Source organism: Arachis hypogaea, chromosome 20 (genome assembly GCF_003086295.3).
Source record: "Arachis hypogaea cultivar Tifrunner chromosome 20, arahy.Tifrunner.gnm2.J5K5, whole genome shotgun sequence".
In the NCBI taxonomy this organism is placed as follows: Eukaryota; Viridiplantae; Streptophyta; class Magnoliopsida; order Fabales; family Fabaceae; genus Arachis; species Arachis hypogaea.
Window position 1 is genome coordinate 23,314,396 of NC_092055.1, and position 24,268 is coordinate 23,338,663.

The following is a 24,268-nucleotide window of genomic DNA, read 5'->3' on the forward strand; positions in this document are numbered from 1 at the left end:
ATCCTTATTTTTCTCTTTTCTAAATAACTTTCGAAAAATATAAAATAAAAATCCAAAAAAATTTAGAAAATCATAAAAATCAAAAATATTTTTCTGTTTCTTGTTTGAGTCTTGAGTCATGTTATAAGTTTGGTGTCATTTGCGTATGCATCTTGCATTTTTCGAAAATTTTATGCATTCATGGTGTTCTTCATGATCTTCAAGTTGTTCTTGGTAAGTCTTCTTATTTGATCTTGATGATTTTTTGTTTTGTGTCTTTTCATGTTTATCATATGCATTCTTGAATTCTTAGTGCGTAAGCATTAAAGAATTCTAAGTTTGGTGTCTTGCATGTTTTCTTTGCATTAAAAATTTTTCAAAAATGTGTTCTTGGTGTTCATCTTGACATTCATAGCATTCTTGCATTCATCACATGTTTTGATCTAAAAATTTCATGCATTGCATCATTTTAATGTTTTTCATAAAAATTTCAAAAATAAAAAAAATATCTTTCCCTTTTTCCCTCATCAAATTCGAAAATTGAGTTGACTTTTTCAAAAATTTTTAAAAAAATCAAAGTTGTTTCTTATGAGTCAAGTCAAATTTTCAATTTGAAAATCTTATCTTTTTCAAAATCTTTTTCAAAAATCAAATCTTTTTCAAATTTCTTAGTTATTTTCGAAAATTCCAAAAATATTTTTCAAAAATATTTTTCTTATTTTTATATAAAATTTTCGAAAATAACTAATCAATTAATGTTTTGATTCAAAAAATTTCAAGTTTGTTACTTACTTGTTAAGAAAGATTCAAACTTTAAGTTCTAGAATCATATCTTGTGATTTCTTGTGAATCAAGTCATTAATTGTGATTTTAAAAATCAAATCTTTTTCAAAAAAAAAAAACTAATTTTTATCATATCTTTTCAAAATATCTTCTTATCTTATCTTTTTCAAAAATTTGATTTCAAAATATCTTTTCTAACTTCCTAACTTCTTATCTTTTCAAAATTTGTTTCAACTAACTAACTAACTTTTTGTTTGTTTCTTAACTTTTTCAAAACTATCTAACTAACTCTCTCTCTCTAATTTTCGAAAATATCTTCCCTCTTTTTCAAAAATTTCTTTTTAATTAACTAATTATTTTTATTTTTGATTTAAAAAAAATTCGAAAAATACTAACATTTTTCAAAAACCATTTTCAAAAATCACTAACTCTTTTTCAAAAATATTTTTGAAAATTCTCTCTCTCCCATCTTATTCTATTTATTCATTCATATCCTAACATCTCATCTCATATCTCTGCCATCCTCACAGTTGTGTTTCTTCCATTATATTACATTCTTTGTCTCCCCCTTTTCTTCCACTTACAAAGGGATCCCTATACCGTGGTATAAAGGATCTCCATTATTATTATTATTTTTCTGTGCCCTCTTCTTTGTCATATGAGCAGGAGCAAGGATAAGAACATTCTTGTGGAAGCAGATCCAGAACCTGAAAGGACTCTGAGGAGAAAATTAAGGGAAGCTAAATTACAACAATCCAGAGATAACCTTTCAGAAATTTTCAAACAGGAAAAGGAGATGGCAGCCGAAAATAATAATAATATAAGGAAGATGCTTGGTGACTTCACTGCACCTAATTCCAATTTATATGGAAGAAACATCTCCATTCCTGCCATTGGAGCAAACAACTTTGAGCTGAAACCTCAATTAGTTTCTCTGATGCAGCAGAACTGCAAGTTTCATGGACTTCCATCTGAAGATCCTTTTCAGTTCTTAACTGAATTCTTGTAGATATGTGATACTGTTAAGACTAATGGAGTAGATCCTGAAGTCTACAGGCTCATGCTTTTCCCTTTTGCTGTAAGAGACAGAGCTAGATTATGGTTGGATTCTCAACCCAAAGACAGCCTGAACTCTTGGGATAAGCTGGTCACGGCTTTCTTAGCCAAGTACTTTCCTCCTCAAAAGCTGAGCAAGCTTAGAGCTGATGTTCAAACCTTCATACAGAAAGAAGGTGAATCCCTCTATGAAGCTTAGGAAAGATACAAACAGTTGACCAAAAAGTGTCCTTCTGACATGCTTTCAGAATGGACCATCCTGGATATATTCTATGATGGTCTGTCTGAGTTATCTAAGATGTCATTGGATACCTCTACAGGTGGATCCATTCACCTAAAGAAAACGCCTGCAGAAGCTCAAGAACTCATTGACATGGTTGCTAATAACCAGTTCATGTACACTTCTGAAAGGAATCCTATAAGTAATGGGACGCCTATGAAGAAGGGAGTTCTTGAAGTTGATACTCTGAATGCCATATTGGCTCAGAATAAAATATTGACTCAGCAAGTCAATATGATCTCTCAGAGTCTGCATGGAATGCAAGCTGCATCCAACAGTACTCAAGAGGCATCTTCTGAAGAAGAAGCTTATGATCTTGAGAACCCTGCAATAGCAGAGGTAAATTACTTAGGTGAACCTTATGGAAACACCTTTAACTCAACATGGAGAAATCATCCAAATTTCTCATGGAAGGATCAAAAGCCCCAACAAGGCTTTAATAATGGTGGAAGAAACAGGTTTAGCAACAGCAAGCCTTTTCCATCATCAACTCAGCAACAGACAGAGAACTCTGAACAAAATACTTCTAATTTAGCAAATCTAGTCTCTGATCTATCTAAAGCCACTGTAAGTTTCATGAATGAAACAAGGTCTTCCATTAGAAATCTGGAAGCACAAGTGGGCCAGCTGAGTAAAAGGATCACTGAAATCCCTCCTAGTACTCTCCCAAGCAATACAGAAGAGAATCCAAAAGGAGAGTGCAAGGCCATTGACATAAGCGCCATGGCCGAACCTGTGAGGAGAGGAGATGACGTGAATCCTAAGGAGGAAGACCTCCTGGGACGTCCAGTGGTCAATAAGGAGCTTCCCTCTGAGGAACCAAAGGACTCTGGGGCTCATCTAGAGACCATAGAGATCCCATTGAACCTCCTTATGCCCTTCATGAGCTCTGATGAGTATTCCTCTTCTGAAGAGAATGAGGATGTTACTGAAGAGCAAACTGCCAAGTTTCTTGGTGCAATCATGAAGCTGAATGCCAAATTATTTGGCATTGATACTTGGGAAGTTGAACCTCCCTTGTTCATCAATGAGCTAAGTGATCTGGATCAACTGACATTGCCTCAGAAGAGACAGGATCTTGGAAAGTTCATAATACCCTATACCATAGGCACCATGATCTTTAAGGCTCTATGTGACCTTGGTTCAGGGATAAACCTCATGCCCCTCTCTGTAATAGAGAGACTGGGAATCTATGGGGTGCAAGCTGCTAAAATCTCATTAGAGATGGAAGACAGCTCAAGAAAATAGGCTTATGGACAAGTAGAGGACGTGTTAGTAAAGGTTGAAGGCCTTTACATACCTGCTGATTTCATAGTCCTGGATACTGGAAAGGAAGAGGATGAATCCATCATCCTAGGAAGACCTTTCCTGGCCACAGCAAGAGCTGTGATTGATGTTGACAGAGGTGAAATAGTCTTTCAATGGAATAAGAACTCCCTTGTGTTTAAAACTCAAGGATTTCCCTCTGCAACCATGGAGAGGAAGCAGAAAAAGCTTCTCTCAAAGCAGAGTCAACCAGAGCCCCCACAGTCAAACTCTAAGTTTGGTGTTGGGAGGCCAAAACCAAACTCTAAGTTTGGTGTTGAACTCCCATATCCAAACTCTAAGTTTGGTGTTGGAGAGTCTCAACAAAGCTCTGCACATCTGTGAGGCTCCATGAGAGCCCACTGTCAAGCTATTGACATTAAAGAAGTGCTTGTTGGGAGGCAACCCAATATTTATTTATCTAACTCTATTATTATTGTTTTTCATGTTTTCTTAGGTTCATGATCATGTGGAGTCACAAAATAAATATAAAAATTGAAAACGAAATCAAAAAAACAGCAGAAGAAAAATCACACCCTGGAGGAGCATCTGTCTGGCGTTCAGCGCCAGAACAGAGCATGGTTCTGGCGCTGAACGCCCAAAATGGGCAGCTTCTGGGCGCTGAACGCCAGAACAGGCATGGTTCTGGCGTTCAACGCCAGAAATGGCTAGTAAATGGGCGTTGAACGCCCAAAATGAGCACCAACCTGGCGCTGAACGCCCAGAGTTGTGTGCAAGGGCATTTTGCATGCCTACATTGGTGCAGGGATGTAAATGCCTTGACACCTCAAGATCTGTGGACCCCACAGGATCCCCACCTACCTCTACTCACTCTCTTCTCTCTTCTCAATCATCCTCTATTCCCAATAAACACTCTTCCCTATTAACCCTTTACCACTCACATCCATACACCCACTTACCTTCAAAATTCAACATCTCCCTCCCACCCAATCCCACCCATATGGCCGAATACACACAACCATCCATCTCCTCCATATCTTCTTCTTCTTCTATTCTTTCTTCTTTTGCTCGAGGGCGAGCAACATTCTAAGTTTGGTGTGGTAAAAGCATAGCTTTTTTGTTTTTTCCATAACCATTGATGGCACCTAAGGCCAGAGAAACCTCTAGAAAGAGGAAAGGGAAGACAAAAGCTTCCATCAAGGGTCTATAGCTCAGTGGTAGAACATTTGACTGCAAATCAAGAGATCCCTGAGATACCTCAGGGGATACATTTTCTTCCACACAATTATTGGAAGCAACTAAGGGTGGAACATCAAGAGCACTCCATCATCCTTCATGAAACCAGAGAATATCTAAAAGCAATGAAGGAGGAGCAACAAAGACAAGGAAGAGACATAGAAGAGCTCAAGGACATCATTGGTTCCTCAAGAAGGAAACGCACCCATCACTAAGGTGGACTCATTCCTTGTTCTTATTTCTTCTGTTTTTCGTTTTCCATGTTATGTGCTTATCTATGTTTGTGTCTTCATTACATGATCATTAGTAGTTAGTAACTTTGTCTTAAAGTTATGAATATCCTATGAATCCATCACCTCTCTTAAATGAAAAATTATTTTAATTCAAAAGAACAAGAAGTACATGAGTTTCGAATTTATCCTTGAACTTAGTTTAATTATATTGATGTGGTGACAATGCTTCTTGTTTTCTGAATGTATGCTTGAACAATGCATATGTCTTTTGAAGTTGTTGTTTAAGAATGTTAAATATGTTGGCTCTTGAAAGAATGATGACTAGGAGACATGTTATTTGATAATCTGAAAAATCATAAAAATGATTCTTGAAGCAAGAAAAAGCAGCAAAGAACAAAGCTTGCAGAAAAATAAATAAATATATATATATATATATATATATATATATATATATATATATATATATATATATATATATATATATAGGCGAAAAAAAAATATATAGAAAGAAAAAGCAAGCAGAAAAAGCCAAAGCTCTTAAAACCAAGAGGCAAGAGCAAAAAGCCAAAACCCTTAAAACCAAAAGGCAAGGGCAAATAAAAAGGATCCCAAGGCTTTGAGCATCAGTGGATAGGAGGGCCTAAAGGAATAAAATCCTGGTCTAAGCGGCTAAACCAAGCTGTCCCTAACCATGTGCTTGTGGCGTGTAGGTGTCAAGCGAAAACTTGAGACTGAGCGGTTAAAGTCAAGGTCCAAAGCAAAAAAAGAGTGTGCTTAAGAACCCTGGACACCTCTAATTGGGGACTTTAGCAAAGCTGAGTCACAATCTGAAAAGGTTCACCCAATTATGTGTCTGTGGCATTTATGTATCTGGTGGTAATACTGGAAAACAAAGTGCTTAGGGCCATGGCCAAGACTCATAAAGAAGCTGTATTCAAGAATCATCATACTGAACTAGGAGAGTCAATAACACTATTCGAAATCTGAAGTTCTTATAGATGCCAATCATTCTGAACCTCAATGGATAAAGTGAGATGCCAAAACTATTCAAGAGGCAAAAAGCTATAAGTCCCGCTCATATGATTGCAGCTATATTTCATTGATAGTTTGGAATTTATAGTATATTCTCTTCTTTTTATCCTATTTGATTTTCAGTTGCTTGGGGACAAGCAACAATTTAAGTTTGGTGTTGTGATGAGCGGATAATTTATACGCTTTTTGGCATTGTTTTTAGTATGTTTTTAGTAGGATCTAGTTACTTTTAGGGATGTTTTCATTAGTTTTTATGTTAAATTCACATTTCTGGACTTTACTATGAGATTGTGTGTTTTTCTGTGATTTCAGGTATTTTCTGACTGAAATTGAGGGACTTGAGCAGAAATCAGATTCAGAGGTTGAAGAAGGACTGCTGATGCTGTTGGATTCTGACCTCCCTGCACTCAAAATGGATTTTCTGGAGCTACAGAACTCAAAATGGCGCGCTTCCAATTGCGTTGGAAAGTAGACATCCAGGGCTTTCCAGCAATATATAATAGTTCATACTTTGGCCAAGAATAGATGACGTAAACTGGCGTTCAACGCCAGCTTTCTACCCAAATCTGGCGTCCAGCGCCAGAAAAGGAGCCAAAACCAGAGTTGAACGCCCAAACTGGAACAAAAGCTGGCGTTCAACTCAAAGAAGGACCTCTACACATGGAACACTTAAGCTCAGCCCAAACACACACCAAGTGGGCCCCGGAAGTGGATTTATGCATCAATTACTTACTCATGTAAACCCTAGTAGCTAGTTTATTATAAATAGGACCTCTTACTATTGTATTAGGCATCTTTTGATCAGCTTAGGATCTTAGGATCATCTTGGAACGCATTGTTCTTAGACCATGGGGGCTGGCCATCTCGGCCATGCCTGGACCTATCACTTATGTATTTTCATACGGTAGAGTTTCTACACTCCATAGATTAAGGTGTGGAGCTCTGCTGTTCCTCAAAGATTAATGCAAAGTACTTCTGTTTTCTATTCAATTCATCTTATTTCGCTTCTAAGATATCCATTCGCACCCAAGAACGTGAGGAAGGTGATGATTATGTGTGACGCTCATTACCATTCTCCCCTATGAAGACGTGCCTGACAAACACTTTCGTTCTACATGAAATAAGCTAGAATGAATATCTCTTAGATCTCCTAACCAGAATCTTCGTGGCGTAAGCTAGAATGATGGCGGCATTCAAGAGAATCCGGAAGGTCTAAACCTTGTCTGTGGTATTCCAAGTAGGATTCAATGATTGAATGACTGTGACGAGCTCCAAACTCGCGATTGCAGGACGTTAGTGACAGACGAAAAAGGATAGTAAATCCTATTCCAGCATGATCGAGAACCGACAGATGAATAGCCGTGCCGTGACAGGGTGCGTGAGCATATTATTCACTGAGAGGATAAGATGAAGCCATTGGCAAGGGTGATGCCTCCAGACGGTTAGCCGTGCCGTAACAGGGCATTGGATCATTTTCCCGAGAGATGACCGAAAGTAGCCGTTGACAATGGTGATGTATCACATAAAGCCAGCCATGGAAAGGAGTAAGACTAACTGGATGAAGATAGCAGGAAAGCAGAGGTTCAGAGGAACGAAAAACATCTCCATACGCTTATCTGAAATTCTCACCAATGAATTACATAAGTATCACTATCCCTATTTTATTAATTATTATTCGAAAACACCATTATCAATTTATATATGCCTAACTGAGATTTGCAAGGTGACCATAGCTTGCTTCATACCAACAATCTCCGTGGGATTCGACCCTTACTCACGTAAGGTATTACTTGGACGACCCAGTGCACTTGCTGGTTAGTTGTATCGAAGTTGTGACAATTATGAATTAAGATCAGAGCACCAAGCTTTGGAGCCATTACCAGGATTTGTTCGAGCCTGGAGATCACAATTTTGTGCATCAGTACACTTCTGAGAGGAATCCTGTGAGTAATGGGACGCCTATGAAGAAGGGAGTTCTTGAAATTGATACTCTGAATGCCATATTGGCTCAGAATAAAATATTGACTCAGCAAGTCAATATGATTTCTCAGAGTCTGAATGGAATGCAAGCTGCATCCAACAGTACTCAAGAGGCATCTTCTGAAGAAGAAGCTTATGATCCTGAAAACCCTGCAATAGCAGAGGTGAATTACATGGGTGAACCTTATGGAAACACCTATAATCCCTCATGGAGAAATCACCCAAATCTCTCATGGAAGGATCAAAAGCCTCAACAAGGCTTTAATAATTGTGGAAGAAATAGGTTTAACAATATTATACCTTTTCCATCATCCACTCAGCAACAGACAGAGAACTCTGAACAAAATACCTCTAATTTAGCAAACTTAGTCTCTGATCTATCTAAGGCCACTGTAAGTTTCATGAATGAAACAAGGTCCTCCATTAGAAATTTGGAGGCACAAGTGGGCCAGCTGAGTAAAAGAATCACTGAAATCCCTCCTAGTGCTCTCCCAAGCAATACAGAAGAAAATCCAAAAGGAGAGTGCAAGGCCATTGACATAGTCAACATGGCCGAACCTGGAGAGGAAGGGGAGGACGTAAATCCCAGTGAGGAAGACCTCCTGGGACGTCCAATGATCAATAAGGAGTTTCCCTCTGAGGAACCAAAGGAATCTGAGACTCATCTAGAGACCATAGAGATTCCATTGAACCTCCTTATGCCCTTCATGAGCTCTGACGAGTATTCATCTTCTGAAGAGAATGAGGATGTTACTGAAGAGCAAGTTACCAAGTACCTTGGTGCAATCATGAAGCTGAATGCCAAATTATTTGGTATTGAGACTTGGAAAGATGAACCTCCCTTGTTCACCAATGAACTAAGTGATCTGGATCAACTGACATTGCCTCGGAAGAAACAGGATCCTGGAAAGTTCGTAATACCTTGTACCATAGGCAACATGATCTTTGAAAAGGCTCTGTGTGACCTTGGTTCAGGGATAAACCTCATGCCCCTCTCTGTAATAGAGAAACTGGGAATCTTTGGGGTGCAAGCTACTAAAATCTCATTAGAGATGGCAGACAATTCAAGAAAACAGGCTTATGGACAAGTAGAGGACGTGTTAGTAAAGGTTGAAGGCCTTTACATCCCTGCTGATTTCATAATCCTTGATACTAGGAAGGATGAGGATGACTCCATCATCCTTGGAAGACCTTTCCTAGCCACAGCAAGAGCTGTGATTGATGTTGACAGAGGTGAACTAGTCCTTCAATTGAATGAGGACTCCCTTGTGTTTACAACTCAAGGTTACCCTTCTGTAAACATGGAAAAAAGGCACAGTAAGCTTCTCTCAAAACAGAGTCAACCAGATCCCCCACAGTCAAACTCTAAGTTTGGTGTTGGGAAGTCTCAACAATGCTCTGAACATCTGTGAGGCTCCATGAGAGCCCACTGTCAAGCTATTGACATTAAAGAAGCGCTTGTTGGGAGGCAACCCAATTTTTATCTATCTAATTTTATTTTTCTTGTTCTTTCATGTTTTATTAGGTTCATGATCATGTGGAGTCACAAAATAAATATAAAAATTGAAAACGGAATCAAAAACAGCAGAAGAAAAATCACACCCTGGAGGAAGACCTTACTGGCGTTTAAACGCCAGTAAGAAGCATCTGGCTGGCGTTCAACGCCAGAACAGAGCATGATTCTGGCGCTGAACGCCCAAAATGGGCAGCATCTGGGTGTTTGAACGCCAGAATCGCACCCTAAAGAAGAGCTGGCGCTGAACGCCCAGAACAAGCATGGTTCTGGTGTTCAACGCCAGAAATGGGCAACAAATGGGCGTTCAACGCTCAGAACAAGCACCAATCTGGCGCTGAACGCCCAGAGTTGTGTGCAAGGGCATTTTGCATGACTAATTTGGTGCAAGGTTGTAAATCCTTGAACACCTCAGGATTTGTGGACCCTACAGGATCACCTCAGGATCTGTGGACCCCACAGGATCCCCACCTACCTCCACTCACTTCTTCTCACCCCTCTTTCACAAAATCCCATAAACACTCTTCCCCAAAACTCTTCACCAATCACATCAAATCTCTCTTCCCTATCACCACTTCACCACTCACATCCATCCACTCTTCCCCATAAACCTACCTCATAAACTCCACCTACCTTCAAAATTCAAAATCAATTTCCCACCCAAACCCACCCTATATGGCCGAACCTTACCCCCCTCCCTTCCCTATATATAGCCCTCCATTCTTCTTTATTTTCACACAAAACAACCCTCTCTTCCCCTCCTTGGCCGAAACACATCTCTCTCTCTCCCTCTTCTCTCCATTTCTTCTTCTTCTTCATCTATTCTTTCTTCTCTTGCTCGAGGGCGAGCAATATTCTAAGTTTGGTGTGGTAAAAGCATAAGCTTTTTGTTTTTCCATTACCATTGATGGCACCCAAGACCGGAGAATCCTCTAGAAAAGGGAAAGGGAAGACAAAAGCTTCTACCTCTGAGTCATGGGAGATGGAAAGATTCATCTCCAAAGCTCATCAAGACCACTTCTATGATGTTGTGGTCAAGAAGAAGGTGATCCCCGAGGTCCCTTTCAAGCTCAAGAAGAATGAGTATCCGGAGATCCGACATGAAATCCAAAGAAGAGGTTGGGAAGTTCTAACAAACCCCATCCAACAAGTCGGCATCCTAATGGTTCAAGAGTTCTATGCCAATGCATGGATCACTAGGAACCATGATCAAAGTAAGAACCCAAACCCAAAGAATTATATTACAATGGTTCGGGGGAAATACTTAGATTTTAGTCCGGAAAATGTGAGATTGGCGTTTAACTTGCCTATGATGCAAGGAGATGCACGCCCCTACATTAGAAGGGTCAACTTTAATCAAAGGTTGGACCAAGTCCTCATGGACATATGTGTGGAAGGAGCTCAATGGAAGATTGACTCCAAAGGCAAGCCGGTTCAATTAAGAAGACTGGACCTCAAGCCTGTGGCTAGAGGATGGTTGGAGTTCATCCAACGCTCCATCATCCCCACTAGCAACCGATCTGAAGTTACTGTGGATCGGGCCATCATGATCCATAGCATCATGATTGGAGAGGAAGTAGAAGTTCATGAAGTCATCTCCCTTGAACTCTACAAAATAGCCGAAAAGCCCTCTCCTGGGGCAAGGCTAGCTTTCCCTCATCTTATTTGCCATCTATGTTACTCAGCTGGAGCTTTCATAGAAGGAGACATTCCCATTGAGGAAGAGAAGCCCATCACTAAGAAAAGGATGCAGCAAGCAAGAGAGCCCATTCATGGATCTCAAGAGACACATGAGGAAGCTCATCATCAAGAAATCCCTGAGATACCTCAAGGGATGCACTTTCCTCACAGAACTATTGGGAGCAAATCAACACCTCCCTAGGAGAATTAAGTTCCAACATGGGACAATTAAGGGTGGAACATCAAGAGCACTCCATCATCCTTCATGAAATAAGAGAAGATCAAAAAGCAATGAGGGAGGAGCAACAAAGACAAGGAAGAGACATAGAAGAGCTCAAGGACATCATTGGTTCCTCAAGAAGGAAATGCCACCATCACTAAGGTGGACTCATTCCTTGTTCTTACATTCTCTGTTTTTCGTTTTCTCTATGTTAAGTGCTTATCTATGTGTGTGTCTTATTACATGATCATTAGTATTTAGTAACTTTGTCTTAAAGTTATGAATGTCCTATGAATCCATCACCCCTCTTAAATGAAAAATGTTTTAATTCAAAAGAACAAGAAGTACATGAGTTTCGAATTTATCCTTGAACTTAGTTTAATTATATTGATGTGGTGACAATGCTTCTTGTTTTCTGAATGAATGCTTGAACAGTGCATATGTATTTTGAAGTTGTTGTTTAAGAATGTTAAATATGTTGGCTCTTGAAAGAATGATGACAAGGAGACATGTTATTTGATAATATGAAAAATCATAAAAATGATTCTTGAAGCAAGAAAAAGCAGCAAAGAACAAAGCTTGCAAAAAAAATGGCGAAAAAAAAAAAGAAGAGAAAAAGCAAGCAAAAAAAGCCAAAAGCTCTTAAAACCAAAAGGCAAGAGCAAAAAGCCAGTAACCCTTAAAACCAAAAGGCAAGGGTAATAAAAAGGATCCCAAGGCTTTGAGCATCAGTGGATAGGAGGGCCTAAAGGAATAAAATCCTGGCCTAAGCGGCTAGACCAAGCTGTCCCTAACCATGTGCTTGTGGCGTGAAGGTGTCAAGTAAAAACTTGAGACTGAGCGGTTAAAGTCAAGGTCCAAAGCAAAAGAAGAGTGTGCTTAAGAACCCTGGACACCTCTAATTGGGGACTTTAGCAAAGCTGAGTCACAATATGAAAAGGTTCACCCAGTTATGTGTCTGTGGCATTTATGTATCCGGTGGTAATACTGGAAAACAAAGTGCTTAGGGCCACGGCCAAGACTCATAAAGTAGCTGTGTTCAAGAATCAACATACTGAACTAGGAGAATCAATAATACTATCTGAACTCTGAGTTCCTATAGATGCCAATCATTCTGAACCTTAATGGATAAAGTGAGAGGCCAAAACTATTCAAGAGGCAAAAAGCTAAAAGTCCCGCTCATCTGATTGGAGCTATGTTTCATTGATAGTTTGGAATTTATAGTATATTCTCTTCTTTTTATCCTATTTAATTTTTAGTTGCTTGGGGACAAGCAACAATTTAAGTTTGGTGTTGTGATGAGCGGATAATTTATACGCTTTTTGGCATTGTTTTTAGTATGTTTTTAGTAGAATCTAGTTACTTTTAGGGATGTTTTCATTAGTTTTTATGTTAAATTCACATTTCTGGACTTTACTATGAGTTTGTGTATATTTCTGTGATTTCAGGTATTTTCTGGCTGAAATTGAGGGACTTGAGCAAAAATCAGATTCAGAGGTTGAAGAAGGACTGCTGATGCTGTTGGATTCTGACCTCCCTGCACTCAAAGTGGATTTTCTGGAGCTACAGAACTCAAAATGGCGCTCTTTTAATTGCGTTGGAAAGTAGACATCCAGGGCTTTCTTGCAATATATAATAGTCCATACTTTGGCCGAGTTTAGACGACGTAAAAGGGTGTTGAACGCCAGTTCTACGCTGTTGTCTGGAGTTAAACGCCAGAAACACGTCACAAGCCAGAGTTGAACGCCAGAAATATGTTACAAACTGGCGTTCAACTCCAAGATTGACCTCTACACGTGTAACATTCAAGCTCAGCCCAAGCACACACCAAGTGGGCCCCGGAAGTGGATTTATGCATCAATTACTTACTTTTGTAAACCCTAGTAACTAGTTTATTATAAATAGGACTTTTTACTATTGTATTAGACATCTTGGGGCGTCTAGCTCTTAGATAATGGGGGCTGGCCATTCGGCCATGCCTGAACCTTTTACTTATGTATTTTCAACGGTAGAGTTTCTACACTCCATAGATTAAGGTGTGGAGTTCTGCTGTTCCTCAAAGATTAATGCAAAGTACTACTGCTTTTCTATTCAATTCAACTTATTCCGCTTCTAAGATATTCATTCGCACTTCAACCTGAATGTGATGAACGTGACAATAATCATCATTCCCTATGAACGCGTGCCTGACAACCACTTCCGTTCTACCTTAGATTGAATGAGTATCTCTTGGATCTCTTAATCAGAATCTTCGTGGTATAAGCTAGATTGATGGCGGCATTCATGAGAGTCCGGAAAGTCTAAACCTTGTCTGTGGTATTCCGAGTAGGACTCTGGGATTGAATGATTGTGATGAACTTCAAACTCGCGAGTGCTGGGTGTAGTGACAGACGCAAAAGGAGGGTGAATCCTATTCCAGTATGATCGAGAACCTCAGATGATTAGCCGTGCTGTGACAGAGCATTTGGACCATTTTCACAAGAGGATGGGATGCAGCCATTGACAAGGGTGATGCCTCCAGACGATTAGCCATGCAGTGACAGCGCATCGAACCATTTTCCAGAGAGGATTAAAAGTAGCCATTGACAATGGTGGTGTCCTTACATAAAGCCAGCCATGGAAAGGAGTAAGACTGATTGGATGAAGACAGTGGGAAAGCAGAGATTCAGAGGAACGAAAGCATCTCTATACGCTTATCTGAAATTCTAACCAATGAATTACATAAGTATTTCTATCCTTATTTTATGTTTACTTATTATTTAATTTCGAAAACTCCATAACCTTTTGATATCCGCCTGACTGAGATTTACAAGGTGACCATAGCTTGCTTCATACCAACAATCTCTGTGGGATCGACCTTTACTCACGTAAGGTTTATTACTTGGACGACCCAGTGCACTTGCTGGTTAGTTGTATCGAAATTGTGAATGAAAAAACGATTTATTAAGACGTGCGTACAGAGTTTCTGGCGTCGTTGCCTGAGATCACAATTTCGTGCACCACCTACCCCGATACCTTATACGGATTAGGCGACACGCTGATAAAACCACTAGATTTCTGCCCCTCCACACGACCTTCGAAAAGGGGGAAAATCCAAAACTCTGAGCATAGACTTTATAGTCATTGACGTGGGGTCAGCATATAATGCCTTGATTGGCAGAGCTACCCTAAATCGACTCGGAGCGGTGGTGTCTACCCCCCATCTTTGCATGAAATTCCCGACACCTGCGGGGATAGCAACGGTACGGGGAGATCAGAAATTGGCAAGAAAATGCTACAATAAAAGCCTGAACCTGAGGGGAAAAGGCAAAGAAGTGCACACCATAGAGCTCAGTGGTGCAAGAGCCAAAGAAGAGCTGCGACCGCAGCCAGGAGGAAAAACTGAGGAAATACAGGTCGGCATAGAGGAAGAGAAAAATACCAACATAGGGGCCAACCTAGAGGAAGTCTTAAAGCAAAGGTTGACCAAGCTCTTAAGAGACAATTCTGACCTCTTTGCCTGGAAAGCTTCCGACATGCCAGGGATAGACCCCGAGCTCATGTCTCACAAGCTCTCGATGTATCCGGGGGCACGACCTGTGCAGCAGCGAAGACGTAAGCTCGGTCCAGAACGAGCCCAAGCGGTGGAGGAGCAAGTACAAGCACTCCTAGAAGCCGGCTTCATCAGAGAAGTTAAATATCCAACATGGCTAGCGAATGTAGTGCTAGTCAAGAAACAAAACGGCAAGTGAAGGATGTGCGTCGACTACACCGACCTGAATAAGGCATGTCCCAAAGACCCTTATCCACTCCCAAGCATTGATGCTCTAGTAGACTCTAGCTCGGGATATCAATATTTGTCGTTCATGGATGCCTACTCAGGATACAACCAAATCCCGATGTACAAGCCAGACCAAGAGAAAACATCATTCATCACGCCCAGAGTAAACTACTGCTACGTGGTCATGCCTTTTGGATTAAAAAATGCAAGGGCCACATACCAAAGGCTGATGAACAAGGTGTTCGCTCCCCACCTCGGGGACTTAATGGAAGTCTACGTAGACGACATGCTGGTGAAAACCCGGGAAGAAACCGACCTCTTAACAGATCTTTCACAAGTTTTCAACACCATAAGGTCGCATTGGATGAGGCTAAATCCCGCAAAATGCACCTTCGCGGTGGAGGCCAGAAAATTTCTAGGATTTATGCTAACCCAAGGAAGGATCGAAGCAAATCCTGACAAGTGCAAAGCCATCCTAGAAATGAAAAGCCCAACTTGCTTAAGAGAGGTTCAACAACTGAATGGCCGACTTGCAGCCCTCTTCAGGTTCTTGGCAGGGTCAGCATTAAAATCCCTTCCATTGTTCTCTCTACTAAGAAAGGGATGCCAGTTCGAATGGACTCCAGAATGCGAAGAAGCGTTCCAGGAGTTCAAAAGGTTCTTGAGCCAACCTCTAATCCTAACCCGACCTCTAGTTGGGGAAGACCTTGTCCTATATTTGTCTGTAGCAGACAAAGCTGTCGCATCAGCCCTGATAAGAGAGGACGAGGTCGGACAACATCCAGTGTACTTCACCAGCAAAGTTCTACAGGGCCCCGAACTAAGGTATCACAAACTAGAGAAGTTTGCCTACTCCTTAGTAATAGCCTCACGGAGGTTACAGCCTTACTTCCAAGCCCACACGATAAGAGTCCGAACGAACCAACCTATGAAGCAAATCCTTCAAAAGACGGATGTTGCAGGGAGAATGGTTCAGTGGGCGATAGAGCCCTCCGAGTTCGACTTAAAGTACGAAACTCGGACAGCAATCAAAGCCCAATGCCTCACCGACTTCATAGCAGAGTACGCGGGAGACCAAGAGGAAAAGCCGACTATGTGGGAACTATACGTAGATGGATCCTCAAACAAGACCAAAAGCGGTGCAGGCATAATACTGGTTAATGAAAAGGGAACCCAAATAGAGGTCTCCCTCAAATTTGAATTCCCAGATTCAAATAATCAGGCAGAATATGAAGCCCTGATTGCAGGATTGAAGCTGGCAGAGGAAGTCGGCACAACAAAAGTGATGATATTCAGTGACTCTCAAGTGGTGACCTCCCAGATAAATGGAGAGTATCAGGCCAAAGACCCAAATATGAAGAGATACTTGGAAAAAACTTTGGAACACCTCGGGCACTTTACAGAAATAGAGATCAGGCATATAACTCGGAATCTTAATAGCAGAGCAGACGCCCTCTCCAAGTTAGCAAGTACTAAACCAGGGGAGAATAATAGAAGCCTGATCCAGGAAACTCTCCAAGAACCCTCTGTGGTGAAAGCAGAGGACAAACAAGATGTCCTTGAAATAATCGGTCTAAACCTCGGATGGATGAATCCCTTGGTCGAATACCTAAAATTCGACATCCTTCCCAAAGAGGAAAAAGAGGCAAAGAAAATTCGGAGGGAAGCACAATACTATACTCTGGTAAAAAATATCCTCTATAAAAGAGGAATATCAACGCCATTGCTGAAGTGCGTACTGACCTCAAGGACCACTGAAGTACTAGAGGAGGTTCATAATGGGATCTGTGGAAACCATCTCGGAGCCAGGTCGCTGGCCAGAAAAGTAATCCGAGCTGGGTTCTATTGGCTGACCTTGCAGAAAGATGCCACAGAATTTGTGAAAAAGTGCCAACTATGCCAGATGCATGCAAATTTCCACGTGGCTCCCCCCGAGGAGCTCATCAGTATAACTTCTCCATGGCCCTTCGCAAAATGGGGAATGGATCTGTTAGGTCCTTTTCCCCAGGCCCCAGGACAAGTCAAATACTTAATTGTGGGAATAGACTACTTCACAAAGTGGATAGAAGCAGAACCATTAGCCACCATCACAGCCCAGAGAAGTCAGAGGTTTCTCTACAAAAATATCATCACAAGGTATGGGATACCCTATTCCATTAGTACAGATAACGGAACCCAGTTCACCGAATCTACCTTCAGAAGCCTAGTGGCCAGTATGAAGATCAAACACTAGTTCACCTCGGTAGAACACCCACAAGCAAATGGACAAGTCGAGGCAGCTAACAAAGTCATACTGGCAGGACTAAAGAAAAGACTACAAGATGCAAAAGGAGCTTGGGCTGAGGAGCTCCCACAAGTGTTATGGGCTTACCGGACGACGCCACAATCTGCCACAGGAGAAACACCCTTCCGACTTGTCTATGGCGTAGAAGCCATGATACCAGTAGAAATCAGCGAACAAAGTCCAAGGGTGATCCTCCATGATGAGGTCGAAAACATACAGGGGTACAACGAGGAGCTTGAATTGCTCCCTAAAGTCCGAGAGCAAGCTCAGATAAGAGAAGCAGCATTGAAACAAAGGATGACTACCAGGTACAACAAGAAATTCATTCGAAGGAGTTTCACCCCAAACGATTTGGTCTTGATCAGAAACGACATTGGAGTCAACAAATCGGGGGAAGGAAAGCTCGCTGCCAATTGGAAGGGACCATACAAAATTAGTGAGGTCTTAGGAAAATGTTATTATAAGGTGACCGACCTAAACGGCACCGAGTTACCAAGGTCGTGGCATGCTTGTAACATGAAAAGGTACTATAGTTAAAAGCGAACTCTACTCCCTGATGTACTCTTTTCCCAACTTCATGATTTTTTCCCAAAAGAAAAGGGTTTTTTCTGAAGGGGGGTTTTTAACGAGGCATCACAGTAGAGACTAAGGGATCATAGATAGCAAAAAACCCTTAGTAGCAGTAAAAGTACCTTCGCAAATAAATAAAGATCTTTTATCTCTTATAAATTCCTTCTCGTTTTTCTTTCTTTCTACGAAATGCTCCGACTTAAGCTCGACAAAGCGTGAAAATCCCATGAACCGACCTAGATGGTCGTCAGGATGAAACGACGAGGTACAAGTCGGTGTAAAGAGGTTATAAAATTTGATCGTGAGAAACTCGGATAATCCGACTCATAAGTCGGAAAAACCGAGAAACAAAGAAAACGCATCACAAGAATAACCTAAGTCATAAGAGCTCAATAAATAAAAAAGTTGAGTATAAGGAATACCAAAAAGGAGATCAGGAAACCTAGTAAAAGCACTAAGGCAAAAGGCTGTCCCGAGTTACTAAGGAAAACTTAAAGAAAGGGACAGTCAGCCAAGAAAAAGGTTTTCCAAAACAAAGATCCCAAAAGGTTTTTCTTCGAAAACCCAAACAGAAAAGCATGTGCACAACAAACAGAGAAAGGTAACTTAAACTCTTATCTAAAAAAGGGTATTTTTTGTTAACGGCCATAAAAGGCCAAAGAGAATGTCAACAAAATACCACCACAAAATATAAAAATAAATAGTTTAAAAAAGAGGGGACCCACAGGCCGGGCCCCTATATAGCCACAATCAATTTTTTCAAAGAACATCACCACCAGAGCCGAGAGGGGAAGTCGGAGCACCACTAGAGTCAGGAAGAGTAGTCAGAGCGCCATCAGGACCAGGGAGAGAAGTGTCTATAGGAGAAGGAGTGGAGGTTCCCGGAGCTTTCGAAGAACTCGGAGCGTCCTTTGGTCGGGGAGGAGACTCCATTATCCTCTGCCCCCGAGTCTTCAAATCTGACTCGGTGACATATTGGGGAGAGGGAGGAGAGACTATAGCCCCGTCAATGACAACCTTGTCCGGATCCAAGGGAGAAAGATCCAGGTCGGGAGCGAGAACTCCGACCTATTCCTTAAAGATCCTCCATGCTTCCTCGGCCCCATCAGCAATGGAGTCCTCCAACTCGGTATAGGCATTCCGAGCATTCAACAAATCCTTCTTCACCGCCACGAGGTCCTCGAACAAGCTCGAATAACTCTCCTATGCCTTCTCCCTCAGACCCTCCGCCATGGAACACTGGGCCTGCAGCTTCCTTTCCCTCTCCTGGAGACCATCCCTATCTTCCTTCAACTTGGCAACCTCCTCCCTCAACCCTCTCTCCTGCCCCTGATATAAGAGAAGCCTCCCCTCCAACTCTTCAACCCTCGAGGATGAACCCAGAGAGCTAAGAGGAGTCTTCTCAAAAATATCAAGAAACCTCGTGCACACCCCCGCTGCCCTGATACTCTCCTGAGCCAGAATTGTAAGGTGGTTTCGAACAGAAACATCATCCATACCTATGCGGGTATGAGGATAGATGTACTTTCGAACGAATTCAGGCGCATCCACCTTGGCCTCACCCTCAAAAGAAGAGCCAGACTCTAAGGTCTTGCACTTCTTCTTTTTTGGCTCAGGAGAAGATCGGGGAGGAGGCGATGGCAGAGAAGAAGCGGATGATGAAATGACAATGGGTTGAGTAGGGGTCCCCAAATTGCGAGAAGAGAGGGGAAAGGAAGGAAGGGAAGAACTAGCCACCCTAGCGCCGCCGACCCTGGCGCGGGACCTTGCCTTGGCCTCCTAAACTCGTTGGTAAGACTCCCTGGAATTCTTCTTCGCCATCTCTGTAAAAAACAACAAGGTAGTTAAAATCGGAAAAATAAGTCAGTAAAAACAAGTCAGAAACAACGCTAAATAAAAGGCTACCTAGTTGTGTCGGCGACCCCTGGAGAAATTTTTTGGTATCCAGATATGGGGCCCTCCCCCATACTTCTCGGAGGAACCCCACAATGGCCGCCTCCACCTCATCCAAATCCTCCAAACTATATTTCTCATAGGGGGAGGCCTCCAACCAATACAGAGGGAAGTGAGGGGAAAGATTCTCATCCAGGAAAAAGGGGTGGTGACCCTCTACGGCTTGAACTTTGAAAAAGTAATTTTTGAAGTCATGGAAGGATTCATCGAAAAGAGTGAAGACCCTCCGACCTTGTATAGCTCGGAAGGACACCCACTGCTGCTTGTTATTTTGCCCACTAAAGGGCTTGGTCATGTGAAAAAGGAAAAAGAAAATCCTCAAAGAAGTCGGCAAGTCTAAAGCGTGGCTGACAAACTGGTAAATTTTCAGAAAACCCCAAGAATAAGGGTGAAGCTGGGTAGGAGCAACACGACAATGACATAAAACAGCAATCTCAAAATCAGAAAAAGGCAGAAAAACGCCCAGGCGAGTGATCATACTCTCATACATATAGAAAAAATGAAGGTCTGCCTCAGAAGTCTTCCCGAAACAAACCCGGTCTTCTGGACCCGGGGCAAGCAGTTCATACTTTGGCTCATCCTCATCAGAGGTACAGAGCCTATGATGAGTGCGAAGGTTGATGATAAAATCGGTATCAACAAAAGGTTCTTCCCTCAGAACCGTGACATCCACCCACTGAGCCAGAATTTCTATGGAAGACATTTTTTTCTAAAAAGGATTAGTGAAACCTACAAAGGAAAAAAGGAAAGGAATAAAAAACATGGTCTCTAAGGGGCCTGGAATCAAACAGAAACCTACAAACCAACCCTCCTCTCTAAAATAAAAGGCATGCAAATGAAAGCATTTCGTAAAAGGAGAGTAGAGGAAAACTAACCTTTACTTGAAGAAGGATAGGGGCAGAGAAAGGAGAATTCCTTCGAGCAAAAGCTTCTTCCGAACAAAGGAGAGGAAGTGTGAAAGTTTTCATAAACGAAACAAGAAAAGAGAGGGAAAAGTATTTATAAGAACGTTGGGGGCATAATGGTAAAAACGGAAGCCGTCATTTAAAGATAGGCACCATTTCCAATGTAACTGATCCCCGCGTATGAATACACAAATTTCTAACGGACGCGACGTTTGATTAGATGCGACTGTTGAGAATTTTTAAACACGTTGGTTCTAAAACATCACGTCGGTTCCTTATCAGGTCGGCTATGGCCCTAAGTTAAATACTCGACCCTAATTTCTAAAAGAAATTGGGCTCGAGTAGGGGCACTGTTCATACCCTGGTCCAACGCTAAGGCCCAGGTCCAAACGAAAAACCCAATCCAAGGGATTGGGCCTCACCCTACACCGACCTCTGACCTACGAAGTCGGTTCTTGCCACGACTTGCTCTAAAGAAGTCGGGAACGAAGATTAGCTGGCAGATAAGCACTCATTTAAATGAGTAACTGCCCCTAAAATCTCTCCACCCACTTCCAGGAGCCATATCCCAACTTCCCTAAGATAAAGGGACGGTTATTTCCCCTTAAATGGTGGAACTACTCCAACGGTGGTTATGGGTTCATCACTATAAATACACTGACACTCCTCATGTATCACTAAGTCCCAATACTCTCTAGACCTGCTTATTCCCTTGCTAACTTAGGCATTGGAGTGTCTTTGTAGGTACCACCCCCCGCTCATTCATACTCACAAGTCGGACGGAGGCCCAGGAACGTAATTCCCTTCGAAGGCTTCCCTCTTTAGACGATTGGGCCAACCTAACGAGTCCAGCCCATTAATCTCCGGTTACCCATCGTAACAATAAGAATGAGAAATGAGTTGGATGCCCAGTAATTTTTGGGCGACTCAGTTTTTAAATGAAAGAAATTTTGATTTTCAATTAATGGAGTGTGGAAAATTAAAGTTCTGTACATGTATAAATAGAGGCTGAAGCCTCTAATGATAACACATCAATAACAACAATAATCTTCTTTCTCTTTTATATTACTAATACAATTCTCTCTCTCTTTATTTTATAAATATTTTGAATACTCCTCTTTCTCACTCTTTATATATAATATTAGTAGATGGCGGCCACTCACATACACACGCCATAAACGTCCTTTTTTACGGACGATGAAGTGGATAGACTAGTTGACCGGCATGTTTCCATTGTCCATTAATTAATTAACACAGCGGCTAACTTATTTTAGGAGAATCAGTTAATGAAAATATGCAGTTTTAAGTGAACCAATTTTTTTTTTCTGTTTGACTAAAAAATAAACCAAAATTTAATGAACCGATTAATTTTTGTGAACTTCTTTCTTTTTTTTATTTACTTTTGAATTTTGGACTTATAATATTCAAACAATAAATTTAAATTGAAAATGGACTGGACCAATACGTTAGACTTTTATAATTTGAGTTCTTATGTTGCTTTAGTATTTTTAATTTATTTTTAAATGTAATTAGAAGTTTTAAAATAGTAAATTAATTAATTAAGTATCATAGATTAATAGATAAAATGAAAGTAAAAAATAAATTAATTCAACCAAAAAAAATATGCTAAATTTATTATGTTCTAGTCTATTATTCATTCAACTTCTAATAAAATAAATAAAGTTATTGTTATTTGGGGAAAAAATTAAAATATAATGCAATTTATTTTAAAAAAAAATTAGAAAGATAAAAATATTAATCAAAACCAAGTCTAAATTAAAAATATATAATTGTGGACGAAGTTAGGTTCGATAGTGTTTATATTTATAAAATATTTGATTGTTTTTGTAATTAATTATTGTTATATATATATATATATATTGTAATTTTTTTTAATTTGGTATGCATGATGAGATGTAAATTTCGATGACTTTGAATAAGAAATGAAATAAGAATTAAGCTGAATTTTTAATCTTTAATATGTTAACAATATTTATGTTTTAGTCTATTCTATTTTATATTTAGATACAATTATATATTTATTAAATTTTTTAGTTGATTAGAAAGATAATCGCATAAGTGTATTTTTTGTCTAGAAGATATATGAAGAATCAAATACTATAAAGTAAATCAACTATAGAATTAGTTTCCTGAAGCATCGGATTAAATTGAACATCTAATTTATGCACAATAGTTTATAAAATTTAAGAGTCAAATTTGTCTTTTCTCTAATATTAGCTTCTAGACCTTTATGGACAGCCATTAAAATATCTCTAGAACCATTTTTTTTATAAATTATCGACTTCACTCCACACTCCTAATCCAAAACAAACATACTCCCTTCATGTGACAAACAATTAGCAATGATTGATTGACTATGGAGGAATTACTACAACACACCCTTATATTCAAAATAAGAGCGACGACACACTAGTCGTCCGCTAGTAGAAGCAGCGCATCCTCCACGATTAACGGTGCACGAGAGAGTGTTTGTCATGATTACGCCATATGCGATCTTCTCCTCTTCTTCTTACCCAATGACCATCACTATTGTCGTTCACCACTTCTCAGACTTACTCTTATTTGTGTCTGTTTCAATTTTTCTTCTACTTGACTGCTTTAATTATGTGTATTTTCTTCTACTTACTCTTATTTGTGTCTGTTTCAATTTTTCTTCTACTTGACTGCTTTAATTATGTGTATTTTCTTCTACTGCTTTTTTAGAATTGATGCTTTGACAAAGAATATTACTTTAAAAAAATTATTCCTACACTAAAAAGGAATAAATTCTTATGTTCAAAATTTTTTTTTGTTTGTTTAAAATTATTAAACTAAAATATATCTCCTCTAAATTTTTAAATTTAAAATATTATAATTTAATAATGTTATAATTTAAGATAAAATATATTTATTATTCTTAACGTGTTTAAAATTTTTTTAAATTACTTTTAATATTTTGTTTGATTTAATTTTATCTTTTTTTTTTTTTACCAAAGATATGAGACTCGAACCCGCAACCTCTTAATTGAGTATGGGGAGATTATACCATTTGAGCTATTACTTATTGGCAAAATTTGGAAAGATAGGAGACTCGAACCCGCAACCTCTTAATTGAGTATGGGGAGTCTATGCCATTTGAGCTATTACTCATTGTTCGAACCCGCGACCTCTTAATTGAGTATGGGGAGTCTATGCCTCAAAACCACGACCTCTTAATTGAGTATGGAGAGTCTATGCCATTTGAGCTATAACACATTGGCAATTTAAAAAGATACGTGACTCAAACCCGCGACCTCTTAATTGAGTATGGGGAATCTATGCCATTTGAGTTATAACTCATTGGCTAATTTTATCCTTAAAATTTGAGATAATTTTAATTTTATCCCAATAATTAATATCATGACCGTCAACATATGGTAAAAAATTATAATTTCTTATAAAAAATTTATTCCTAATTTTTAATTCATATAATATCTAACACCATCAAAAGTACAAGGCCACCCAATTTTCACTATAATAACCCATTCTCATTCCCTTT

General features: G+C 40.1%; 1 non-coding gene across 1 annotated transcript; it reads right to left on the minus strand.

The window, feature by feature from the left end:
* Window positions 1–1,954: 1,954 nt before the first annotated feature.
* LOC112787704 (small nucleolar RNA R71) lies at window positions 1,955–2,062 on the minus strand. Its single transcript, XR_003195102.1, has one exon. It is a non-coding gene; the product is annotated as a small nucleolar RNA R71 (small nucleolar RNA).
* Between the last annotated feature and the right edge of the window lie 22,206 nt (window positions 2,063–24,268).